General features: G+C 46.5%; 1 long non-coding RNA gene across 1 annotated transcript, besides 1 other annotated feature; it reads left to right on the top strand.

Annotated features, from left to right (window-relative positions):
• Positions 1 to 2,545: 2,545 nt before the first annotated feature.
• Positions 2,546 to 12,775, top strand: AW549542 (expressed sequence AW549542). Its single transcript, NR_045702.1, has 5 exons — positions 2,546 to 2,643; positions 7,243 to 8,382; positions 11,365 to 11,451; positions 12,190 to 12,391; positions 12,534 to 12,775. It is a non-coding gene; the product is annotated as an expressed sequence AW549542 (long non-coding RNA).
• Positions 7,313 to 8,429: an enhancer, noted in NCBI's record as "eB fragment used in the reporter constructs". NCBI's record gives its function as "activates a minimal Tbx3 promoter and synergizes with the eA enhancer in the atrioventricular canal and interventricular septum of transgenic mice E10.5 embryos, and also activates a minimal SV40 promoter in transfected Cos-7 cells, with synergistic induction by Gata4 and BMP" and the evidence as "EXISTENCE:reporter gene assay evidence [ECO:0000049][PMID:24963028]".
• Positions 12,776 to 13,125: the final 350 nt, after the last annotated feature.

Here is a 13,125-nt window from a genome sequence, read left to right as displayed (position 1 = left end):
CCAGATGCAAGCTGGCTGGGAAGAACAAAGCAAGAGGGTGTGGGTAGACAGTACCATTGTACCCCCCCAGAGAGAGGAATGAGATGACAAAGGACCTGTGTTTACAGGGAGGTGACTTTGGAACAGGACCCTGAAGATAGGCTCTGGGAAATAGCCTCTTAGGAAGAGGGGACACTAGGTGCAAACAAGGTTCAATGGGCTCCATATGCATCCAGAGGCCTGATGGGAGCCCTTGGCTGAGAGAGGAACAGAAAGAATACATTGACATAAAGTTCAGACATTTTGGGGTGGGTGGACACAGAATTTATAATTTCTATAATTTCAGAATTGTGGCTTTGTATCCAAATTAGACGGGAATCCCTGGCTGAGGCAGGAGAGTCAAAGTTGAAGGCCTGTCTATGCTATGCTATCTAGTGAGTTCAAAGCCAATTTAGCAAACTTAAGGACACCCTGTCTCATAATAACAAGTATGTGGGTATCTGTGGTGATGAGGCTTGAGAGGCTGAGGCAGTAGGATTGCTGTGAGTCCTAGCCTAGCCTGGGTTAGATATAGCAAAACCTTATCTGGAAAAAAAAAAAAAAAAAAAAAAGAAAAAAATCCTGGGAGAAGGCTGGGGATATTATGGTAGTGAGTGAGCTAAGCTTAAATGAGGCACAAGAAACCTAAAGCAAACAGAAATATAACAAGGAACAAAACTGGCAAAATAGCAAAGTGTTTGTTTTTGTTTGTTTACTTTTTAATATTTTGAGACAGGGTCTCACTGTGTAACTCTGGCTGTTCTGGAACCCTCCAAGATCCTTAGAAAATCCAATCCAAACCAAACCACCACAGCAATGACCCTCCCTTCCAACTCGAAATTCTAGCAAATTAAAAAACCTGAAGGGGTTGGAGGTGCTCAGGGCTTAAGAGCACTTCCCACTTTTTCTGAGGACCCACATTCAATTTGTAGCACCGGCAGCACACAGCTAACAGCTCTCTGTAGCCCCACTTCCGTGACCCAAAGTTCTCTCTGACCTCTGAGGGCACCAATCACACGTGTGGTGCATAAACACACACATGCAGGCAAAACGCTCACACACAGAAAATAAAAATAAATGCTTTTTAAAAAGTTAAAAAAAAAAAAAAAAGCCAGGCGTGGTGGCTCACACCTTTAATCCCAGCACTCGGGAGGCAGAGGCAGGTGGATTTCTGAGTTCGAGGCCAGCCTGGTCTACAAAGTGAGTTCCAGGACAGCTAGGGCTATAGAGAAACCCTGTCTCAAAAAACCAAAAAAAAAAAAAAAAAGAAAGAAAGAAAGCTGGGTGGTAATGGCGCACACCTTTAATCCTAGCACTTAAGAGGCAGAGGCAGGCAGATTTCTGAGTTTGAGACCAGTCTGGTCTACAGAGTTCCAGGACAGCCAGGGCTATACAGAGAAACCCTGTCTCGAAAAACCGAAAAAAAAAAAAATGTTTGGGCAAGCCTCGGGCCTGTTGCTCTTATCAGTCTTGGGTTGAATAGCAGGATGAGGGACCTTGGCTCTGCTGAACTGTGGTTGATTGATGGGTACACACATGGTCTTCAGCTGAACCCACCAGCCACCATGCATTAGCACCAAACCCACAGCCACACACCCAAACACAAAAGGATTTGTGTGTGAGTGTGTGTGTGTGTGTGTGTGTGTGTGTGTGGTGTGTGACAAAGGGGAAGGGGACTAAAAGCGTGGGAGGGTGACAGTGGCCAGAAGCTAGCATACATTACATACATACAAAAACTGTCAAGGAGCAAAGTTAATGAGTTAAAAATATAGGTGTGTCTGTGTGTACACAAATAAATAAATTGTGGGTCGACCAGATGGCTCAGTGGGTAAAAGGTGCTTGTGGCTAAGCTTGATGTCCTGACTTTGATCTCTAGGATCCACACAGTAGAAAGAGAGGGCCAACTCCAGTAGGTTGTCCTCTGATCTCCCCATGTGTGCCTTGGCCCAATCAATCAATACATGTAATAATAATGATTTTTTAAAAAAACAACACCAAATTGTGCTGTGACCATTCGTTTGCCCACAATATAGATTCCTTAGATTTTTGTCAGTTGTATATGGCTTTACCATCCATTTATTCATCTGAGGGTTTGTTTTTCTTTCTTTTCTTTTTTTTTTTTCTTTTGGCATTTGGTCAGGTTTGAGCATTGGCTTCCTCACCCTCCAGCACTTCAGCAATGCACATCGCTAGCTAGAGTTCAAGGTTTGCTTGTTTTCTGAGAGGAAATTTACACACAGAGAAATGCTTAAAGCTTAAGGGCACCATTCTCTAAATATTGACAAGTGCACGCAGGGCTGTAGCTAGAGCCCTTATCAGAAGAGATAACATTCTCGCCTCCTTTCTTCCTGCCCCTCAGCCACCAGGGCAGGCTGTCCCTCCACCCAGTCTGTTAGCTTTGCCTATTCTAAAACCGAGGCAGAAACAGAATCCTATATAGCCCCACGATTTTACTTTATTTCAAGGTGATGCGTTGAAGAGCCATCTAGGATAAAACTTGTATCTGTTGCTTTCTTTTCCTTATTACAGTGAAGACCCAAAGATCTTCAACCAAGCTGGGCAAGTGTTCAACCATTGAGCTACACCCCCGACCCTCCCTTCCGTTTGGCTGCAACAATAAACCAGGTAGACTCTGGGCTGTGATTGTTCTGGAAGAGATAATGATGGGGTGGGTTGTTTAGACTTCCGCATTAAGGGCTTTGTGTATTATCTCCATCTTCTGACTTTAGAAAACTCCCTCTGCTTGGAGATAAACTGGCTTAGGCTTTAGGAAAAACACCATTGTTAAGCCATTTGATTCCAAGTACCTGTCTGCTTTGCATTTTGGTTCAATCTCCATCGCTCCAAGTTGTCAAAAAGGCACCTTGGAAGCCTGCCCTGCCCTGTCTGCAAAGGTGTCCCATAGGGTGTGTCAGGACTTCTCCTAGGAGTGGCCTTCTGTCAGAGATTAGCCATGCTAAGTAACTTGTGACCCTGGAGAACCAGTGGCAACCTGACTGAAATTTCTAACAATAGCAACTGAAGATTTTGAACCCAGTCTGTCTCAAGATGGCTCAATTTATGGCTTGATGGCTTTTAACCAACCAGTGTTGCTACCATCAAGTACTCTTTGTAACAACTGGGCTTTGCACTTTATAGCCCAGGCTGGACTCCATCCAAATTGCTATGTAGTCAATGCTGGCCTTCAACTTCTAATCCTCCTCCCACCCCCACCATTTATTTATTTATTTATTTATTTATTTATTTATTTATTTATCTATTTATTTTTGAGAGTCTTTCTATGCCATTCTGACAGAACTCACAGTGTAGTCCAGACTTGCCTTGAACTCACAGAAATCCTCCTGCCCCAGCCTCCCAAGTGTTGGAATGGCAGTCATGTGCCACCACACCCACCTCCTCGCTTTGAGTTTTAGCTTCTGATCTTCCTGGCCTAGGGTTAGGGAGGTGCTCTCTCCCAGAGCTTGATGGACCCGGGTACAGTAGCAGAGTGGAAAGAGGTCTATGAGGCAGTTGAACAGAAGACAAATTTACCTAGGCCCCTGTGCCTGGGAAACTAGGGACAGAGGAGTCTGGGCTTGGCTCTAGGTGGAGACTCTGGGACCACTCTCCATTACTTTGTGTGCTGCCTGTCTCCATTACCCGTTGTCTGTTAGCATATTCCAATCTCTATGCTGAGTTGTTCTCTCTTTCTCTCTCTCTCTCTTAAAATATCATAGTGTCTCATATAGCATAGGTTGGCCTTCACCTTACCACAGACTCAAAGTCGTGATCCTCCCACCTCTACCTTCCAGCTGCCTGGGTTACAGGCTTAACTACCAAGCTTCATTTATACCACAGTGTTGGGGATGGGATTAGGGCTTTACGCATGTGAGGCAAACACTCTACCAACTGAGCTACATCTCCACTTCCTCAGGACATTTCTTTTTTTCTTTTTAAAAAAGATTTATTGGGCTTGAGAGATGGCTCAGCGGGTAAGAGCACTGACTGCTCTACCGAAGGTCCTGAGTTCAAATCCCACAACCCCATGGTGGCTCACAACCATCCCTAATGAGATCTGACACTCTCTTGTGGTGTGTCTGAAGTCAGCTACAGTGTACTTATGTATAATAATAAATAAATCTTTTTTAGATTTATTTATTTTATGTATATGAGTACACTGTAGCTGTATAGATGGTTGTGAGCCTTCATGTGGTTGTTGGGAATTGAAATTTTAGGACCTCTGCTCACTCCAGTCATCTCCACTTGCTCAGTCCCTGCTCCCTCCGGCCCAACGATTTATTTATTATTATACATAAGTACACTGTAGCTGTCTTCAGACATACCAGAAGAGGGCGTCATATCTCATTATGGGTGGTTGTGAGCCACCATGTGGTTGCTGGGATTTGAACTTAAGACCTTCAGAAGAGCAGACAGTGCTTTTACCTGCTGAGCCATCTCACCAGCCCAACATTTCTTAATTTACTTGGATTATCTGCAGCTTCCATTCTTTTCCCATCTCTTCCATTCTACCCCTTTAGCCTGAGTGATTGTTCATTCTGTCTTTTGCTTGTTCTCTTTCTTCCTTTCTTCCTATCTATCTATCTATCTATCTACCTACCTACCTACCTATCATCTTATTTATCTACTATCTATTATCATTATCTATCTATCATCTTATCTATCTACTATTATCATTATCTATCTATCATCTATTTATCATCAATCAATCAATCAATCAATCAACCAATCAATCATCTATCCATCCATCCATCCATCTATCATATCTATCCATCTATCATCTATCAATCAACCAAATTATCATCTATCTATCATCATTATTATCTACCCACTATCTATCTATCTATCTATCTATCTATCTATCTATCTATCTATCTCTATCATTATCATCTATTATCTATCCATCTATCATCTACTATCTACCTATCATCATCATCATTATCATTTATTACCTATCTATCACATATCTATTTATCATCTATCAATCTATCATCCAACTATCCATCCATTCATCTATCCTATCTATCTATCTATCTATCTATCTATCTATCTATCTATCTATCTATCTATCATGTTTCTATCATCTAAATTTCTATCTACTATCTATTATCTCTCGCTATCTATTATCTATCTATTTTTTTAGACAGTCTCCTATCTATCATCTATCTGTCTGTCTGCCTGTCTATTTTTGAGACAAGCTCTCTCTATGTAGTTATGGCTATCTTAGAACTTCCTATATAGATCAGGCTGGCCTCAAACTCACAGAGATTCCCCTGCCTCTGTGTTCTGAATGATGAGTGTGCCACCACGCCTGACTTGAACAGAGTTTTCTTTAAAAAGATTTACTTACTTTATGTGTGTGTGTGTGTGTGTGCTTGAGTGTGTGTGCCCCAAGTGCATGCAGAGGGCCAGAAGAGGGTGTCAGAGCCCTAGAGTACAAATGGTTGTAAGTTCCATGTGAGTGCTGGGAATTAAACTTGGGTTTAATTCTGTAAGTGCAGTATATGCTCCCTGCCCCAGAGCCATCTCTCCAGCCCCTGATTTTGTTTTGATATTTGGATACAAGGTCTCTGGTAGTTTCAGAGATCCTCTGATCCTCCTGCCTCTACCTTCTGAGTTGTGGGATTGAGCCCCCAGCCCCCTCCTTTGCCTTGGAAAGAACTATGGTAACCAGCCTACAGTAGATGTGTCTGAAAACTGCCCAGCTGGGGGCACAGCTGGAAGAGACCAGTGGCTGTTTCTTCTAGCTGCAAATTGAAGGGTCAACACCTCTGAGGAAAAACAAACTGCTGTCCAGGAGTCAGCCAGGGAAAGGGCCTGGAGTTAGGACTGAAAACAAGCAGTTGGCAGACCTGTTTTCATTGGCATCTGTGCCTGTGTTTGGCTCTTCCTTCAGAGTTTAGAGCCTGGACCCCAGGGAGATCCATGTGTGAGTGCGTGAGCACATGCATGTATGTGAGTACACGTGTGTGCGAGTGTAAGTGAATGTGTGTGAGTGAATGTGTGTGAGTGTATGTGTGTGAGTACATGTGTGTGCATGCATGTATGTGAGTATGAGTGAATGTATGTGTGTATGTGCATTCATATGTAAGTACATGTGAGTACATGTATGTCAGAGTGCATGTGTGTGAATACATGTATGCATGTGAGTATGAGTGAATATATGTGTGTGAGTGCATGTATGTGTGTAAGTGCATGTGAGTATATGCAGGTGTGAGTACATGTGGATGCATGTGAACACACATATGTCTGTGAGTGTGAGTGAATGTTTGTGTGTGTGAGAGCATGTGTGTGAGTGTATGCATGTGAGTGACTACATGTGTGTGTGTGAGTGTGTGTATATGTGTGAATGCATGTGCATGTAGGAAAGCATTCTGTACATGTGTTTGTGCATATGTGTGGCTGGGAAGACTAGGAAAGGCAGGCGTGTGTGGCCAAGGACATAGAAGAGATGATCTGTCTATCAGGCCTGTAGAGAATAGCTGAGTGTGGCAGTGCAGACTGTAATTCAGTGCTTGGGAAGTGGAGGCAGGAGGAGTGGGCTGTAGGTTTAGCCTGGGCTACGCAAGCCCCTGTTCCTTTTCCTCCCATAAGCCCTTGTTTCTTTTCTTCCCTTCCTTCCTTCTTGTGTTTTTGTTTTTGTTTTTGTTTTGTTTTTCCAGACAGGATTCCTTTGTGTATTCCTGGCAGTCCTGAACCTCACTCTGTAGACCAGGCTGGCATTGAACTTACAGAGCTGTGCCTGCCTCTGCCTCCCAAGGGCTGCGATTAAAGGTGCGAGCCATCACTACTCACAAGCCCCTATTTAAAAAGCCCAAAACCCCAAAACCAAAATAACAAAAGTAAAAAACAAAAGCCAGGGCTGGGGAGATGACTCAGGGAGGTGTTGGCTGTGCAGCCAGGAGGACCGGAGTTCGAGTCCCAGGACCCACAGAGAAGGCTGTAATCCCATCCTGGAGTGGCTGGATCCCTGGGGCTAGCTCAGCCCCTGTAGGCCAGGGAGAACGACCCTGTCTCAAAAAACTCATGAGGAATAACTGCTGACGTCAGCACATGGGTCTGGACCCCCCCCCCCCCCGCCCCTGCAATGTGGATATGTTGCAGGGGATGGGGAAGAAAATGTTTGTTTTAAATTCGTCATCACATTTTATAATTTATTTACTTATTTATTTATTTACTGTGGGGTCAGAGGACACCTTACTGGACAAGTTTCTCTCTCTCCACCAGTTGTGTCTAGGAGATCCAACGCCGGTCAAGCCGCTCTACCCACTGAGCCATCTGGCTGCCTGTCAAGAAGACAAACTTCTGTTGCGCAGTGCTCAGGCACCTGTGAAGACAGGAACTTGGGGATGAATGAGGAGAGAGCCTAGAGAGAAAGGGCCCTCGTCTGGCGCACAGAGTCCCTGAACAGATTTGGACTGGCTTAGCATGACCAGCAGTCTCAGCCATAGACGCGTTCTCTCTCTCTCTCTCTCTCTCTCTCTCTCTCTCTCTCTCTCCTGCCTGTCCAGAAATAGTTTCCGGGAACCGAGGTGCTTCCCCGCCAGCCAGCGGGGAGATAAAGCTGCCCGTGTGTGTCGCTTGTCTTGGCTGCCTCTCAGTTGACACCTCTGACAGGCCGCTTTGATCTCGGGTTATCAAGGCCTAACCCCGAGCCTGGCCTGCTCTGCCAGCCCTCACTCACTGGGGAAAAGGGCATTTCAGAAGGTCAGTTCGGGGAGGGGCAGGCTTCTCCTCATGCCCAGCTGGCCTTGAAGCATGGGTGCTGGATGTAGGAATTGTACCCAGTTTTACTCTGCAGCGGTGATGGATGGGGGGGCTGGAGGGAGATGGGGGCAGGGTCTTGGCTGAGAAATGAAGCATTCAAGTGGTGCCTACAGCATACGGGGTGTTTACTTCATGTCCTCATGGGCCTGGGCCTTCACCACAGATAAAGAGTCCTGGCTGCTGATTTATTGGCCAGCCCAGTGTATGGCTGGCAAGTTTCTCCTCAGACTCGGTTTCCACCCCCTATCTGGTAAAATATAGAGGATTTTTATAACTATGGACACCTCCTCCTCTAGACTAAACCTCTAGAGAACCATTGTACAAACTGGGTGGAAGCAGAAAAGAGGCTGTCTGAGGAGAGGGGGCCTCTGAGACGATATCTCAGCTCTGTTAGTGATTAATCACCACCACCACCACCACCACCACCACCACCACCATCATCATCACCACCATCATCATCATCACCACCACCACCACCATCATCATCATCGTGTTTGAGACATGGTCTCAGTCCAGTCCAGACAGACCTCCATCTGACTACTCTCCTGAATGCCTAAGGCCCAGCATACACCACTACCTTCCGGGCTCTCGTTCTGTAAGGTCAGTGTGACATAGGGCCACTGTAGCAAAAGCTCTCAGATTGGGTGTCTGAAAATGACCAGGATGAGATGGCTTTAGCTTAGCAGACAAACTCACCTGCTGCCAAGCCTCATGAGTCCCACATGGTGGAACAAGAGGCCTGACTCCTCTAGGTTGTCCTAGGACCTCCATATGCCCTAAGTAGCAAGCACAGCCTTGTTCCACATAAAATAAATGAAGTGTAATAAGATTTTTTAAAAAAAGTAACAAGAGGTAACACAATACAGGTGCACTCCGGGAGCCTTGCATCTAATGTCCGGGTGTCTTTTCTCCTTTAATGTTAATTTTTATTTTATGTGTGTGTTTACCTGTGTGTGTGTGTGTGTATGTATGTGCACCACATGGATGCAGTGCCCAAGAAGGCCAGAAGAGGGCACGAGAGTTACAGACAGACCCGAGCTACAGAGCTACAATGTGGTCGCTGGGAACTGAACGCAGGTCCTCTGAAAGAGCAGCCAGCTCTTAACTGTTGAGCCATCTCTCCAGTCCCAGCTTCTGAGGGTCTTGGATGTTTCTGGAATTATGGCTGCCTCGTCTCCCTCCATTTTTGGATAGCACTTTCACCGAGTTTTTTTTTTTTTTTTTTATCCTCCCTGTGAGTGTCTGTCTAAATTTACTCTTTTCTGTTTTGTGGCACGGGGGATAAAGCCCAGGGCCATGCATGGCCTAGGCAAGTATTCCATCCCCTGGCCACTACAGCCCCAGTTTCTTCCCTTTCTCCAACTTTCTTCTCTCTCTCTTTTTTTTTTCCCCTTTTTCCTTTTTGAGACAAGGTCTCTCCCAGCCCAGGCTTTCTCTATATCAGCGAAGTCTGCAGACAGAAAAGAGCCTTCACTAGAAGGGGTCCCCGAGGAACTGTTTTGAGACAGGGTCTTACGTAGCCCAGGCTATCCTCAAATTCACTAGCTAGCCATGGCTGGCTTTGAACTCCCAAGTCTTCTTCCTCCCCCCTTCCTGTGATCCAAGATGACAGACAGGGGCCACCTTGCCCTGTTTACTTTAGTGCATTTTGTTACAGAGATCTGAAGAGTTGGAGGCACCACCACTGTGATATTAGGGGGTCATGGCTATGGGATTAACATGAGGATTTTTGATATTACAAGTCCAGAAGATCACAGTCGTATCATTTGTAGCCACACTTGTAGTGTTAGGGGATAGCCTTCGGTGTTCATGGGAGCTTCTGCCACATGCTTACATTGTTCCAAACACTGGGGAGTTGGGGGCGGGAGTCATCAGTGGGTGGGACAGGGGCGGGAGTCATCAGTGCATGGGATAGGGGTGGGGCCAGCAGAGTGTGGGATGGGGGCAGGGTTAGCAGTGCATGGGATGGGCTTCCTGTCTTATAGACTCTCTTCTTGTGGAGAAAATGACCAAAGATTGCCAGTGAGGGAAAGAAGCAGACAGATATGCAGACAGACAGACAGACACACAGACGGCAAGAGAAGAGCCCCATGGTTATTAAGAAAGACGTCTGCCTCCTAATCCCCAGAGTAGCAAGTGCATCATTGCTGGGACCCTGGCAATGGACACTGCAGATGTTAAGTTACAGGCGTTGAGATAGGATTGTGTTGAATGATCCCCGTTTGTCTCAGCAGCTAACAAGAAACTCATACAGACTTCCCACAGTAGGACAGGAAGCAAACGACCTGAGGTGCCCTGTGAGGTAGGGTTGCCTAGTGACTGTAGGCATCACATCCCAGTGCTCTGGGGACAGACGCAGGAGAGCCTGGACATTTAAGACTGAATGAGAGCAAACAAATGCTCACCACCAAAAATGTCTGTCCTAAGTTTGCAGGGCTGAAGGGAAGCCCCCTTTGAGTGTAGAGCTCCACGGCTTGTATGTGGTATGACCGGTCGTCACCTTTATCTTCTTCTCCAAGCTTCTGCATCCCGATCTGTTAAAAATGACTGAACACTAGGTACCGTGTTCATCTTTCATCCCAGAGGCAGGAGGATCTCTGAGTTAGAGACCAGCCAGGGCTCTGAAAAGAGACTCTCATCTCAGAAAACAAAACAAAACAAAACAAAACAACAAAACCCAGCAAACCCAACCAACTAAGCAAGGCTGACAGAAAAGGCCACAGACAAGATATAACTGTGGCCCGACTCACCTGGAGTGGCAGCGCAGGTCCTGGCAAAGGTGTGGCAACTGTATGCAAATGCATTTGCCTGGATTTATTCTGTGGCCCTTTCATGGCGCTTGGGTTTCCCTAAGCAAATGCTTGGATGCTCACTCCCTCTCAGATATGGAAATGATGCTTTTGAACTGTGCCCATGTGGTGAGCAGATGAGTCAGGCCCAGTTGATGTTAGTCTTGGGTCTTTTTGACAAAAGAATGGGCCAGTGTACAGATGAGCATCCCAGAGGTTGGCTGCTTCTGTACCAGAGATGCTAGGAGGAGTTTATACCAGGCTACCTAAAGTGTAGTCCAGGGACCAGAAGCATTGGCCAAGACTCTTGGGTCCCAGCTCTCCAAGCCTCTTTCCTCCTCTACCCCTTTTTCTCTCCCTTGCCTCCCTTCCTTCTTTCCTCCCTTTCTTTTATTTTTTCTACATCTTGTTTTATGTGTATGGTATTTTTCTTGCATATACCACGTGCATGTGTGTAATGCTTGTGATGACCAGAAGAGGGCACTGCATCCCCTGGAACTGGAGTCACAGATGGTTGTGAGCTGCTACGCCAGTGCTGGGAATTAAGTCTAGGTCCTCTGCAAGAGCAGCCAGTGCTCTCAGCTGCTACGTCATCTCTCCAGCCCCAGCAGGTGCTTTCTTGAGACCAAACCCTGATCAGTGTGTGATGCTCTCAGTCATGTGTGTGTAGGATTCTGAGGCTTAGTGAGAGAACACGGTCACTTGATTATCCCTGTCTGCCACGGGTAGAATCTGGGGTGCTGGTTATCCTCGGACTTCCCGAAACACCTTTACAATTCATTTATGAAAACAGAGATGAAGAATGACGTGTGGTGAGACATCCCTCACTGGATAGATGGAGGCTAGAGGCTCACAGGCAAAGGTCATCTGTGGTTGCAGAGTGAGTATGGGATGCAGCTTAAAGAAAGGAAAAGAGAAAAGGAAGAGAGAAAAAGAGAGTAAGCAAGGGAGAAAGAGGAGGAAGGAAGGAGGGAGAGAGGTACGGAGGGAGGGAGGAATTGGGAAATGAGGGAGGGAAGGGAGAGGGAGGGGAAAAAGAGAGGAAGGAGGGAGGGAAAAAGGGAAGAGAGAGGAAGAGGGAGAGAGGGAGGGGGAAGGAAGGATGGAGGGAAGGAAAAAGGGAGGAGGGAGGGAGCACAGGGAAAAACTGGATGGCACCTCTCCAAGTGGGTTCCAAGTGTGTTAGTGTCAGGTTCCGTGGAACATTTCTGGGGACACACTGTCTGAAAACCAGAACCAACAGAACCAATCAGAGCCAACAACACTGTGGTCTTTCTGAATATCTGAGACAAAGGACACTGGCAATGCTGGGGACACCTGGAGCTGGAGAACCCAATTTCAGTTCAGGGTCTTCCTTTCCCTTGAGGCCACGGAGTGCACGGAGCGCACGGAGAGCACGGAGAGCACAGAGCGCAAGGAGCACAGGAGTCCCTTTCTGTATGCTTTGCAGCAGGGTGGTGCTATGCAGCCCAGGCAGGACTTGAACTCTGATCCTCTTGTCTCAGTCTCCCAAGTTTGAGATCATAGGTGTACAACATGACACCACCACACAACTGTGTGTTCTTTTTTTTTTTTTTTTTTTTTTTTTTTTTTTAATGTTTTAGTGTCTGTCCCTCAGCAGGATTCACTCAGATGTCCTTAAAGATCCTCCAGACTAGGAAGAAGATAAAGCTGAAACCAGAAGAAAGAGTTGCTAATAGCCCATGGATGGACTAATCCTTTAACCCTGGAGTCATTCTGGGAGTGGAGAGCGGGGCAAAATAAAGCAAATAATAAAATACAGGAGGGCCCCTGGCCCGGGGCGGTGGGGGTGATGGGAGGTAAGCATTCCCTTCCCCCATCCATCCCCTACCCCCACCCCACCCGGGCTCCTGACTTCAGTCCACGAATTTCCTCTTCTCCCTCAGACCCAGGCTGTATATAAATTCTATGCAAATGTGTTTACTTTATACTTTATTTCAGTTGGAGTCACTCGCCTGTCAGGACCTATATCAACATGTCAGCCACTTGGACAAACAAGCGTTTCGAGGGGAAATATTTCAGATAAACAGACACGATGTTATGACATATCACCCCCCCCCAACCCTGGAAGGGGGTCCTCGGAGACCAAGGAGAAGAAGAAAGGAAGCAACGCCATGCAGAGATCTGTTTTCCCTGGCTTGAGGCCCCGAGGGTCAGCTGTAAATAAAATAGGTTTTTGATTACTTGTGGTGTGTGTGTGTGTGTGTGTGTGTGTGTGTGTGTGTGTGGTTGTGTATGTATGTATGGGGGTGGTGTGTGTGGGGTTTTGTCAGCTGAAGAGGAGGCCTCCTTGGCAGGTACCCTGAGATTCTCCCTGGTGTCTTTGTTGAGTCCAGAGAGGACGTGGGACCAGCAAAGAGAACACAAACCCAGCAGGTTAATTTAATTGATAGTGGGTTGAGTGTGACAGCCGATCCTTCCTCCTCTTTCTCCTCCTCTTCCTCCCCCTCTTCCTCCTCCCCCTCTTCCTCCTCCTCCTCTTCCTTTTCCTCTTCTTCCTCATCTTCCTCTTCCTCCTCCTCTTCCTCCTCTT

The sequence above is a fragment of the Mus musculus genome, chromosome 5 (assembly GCF_000001635.26).
Source record: "Mus musculus strain C57BL/6J chromosome 5, GRCm38.p6 C57BL/6J".
Taxonomy (NCBI): domain Eukaryota; kingdom Metazoa; phylum Chordata; class Mammalia; order Rodentia; family Muridae; genus Mus; species Mus musculus.
Note: the sequence above shows the minus strand (reverse complement) of the source record. Positions and strands in the feature narration are given on the sequence as shown.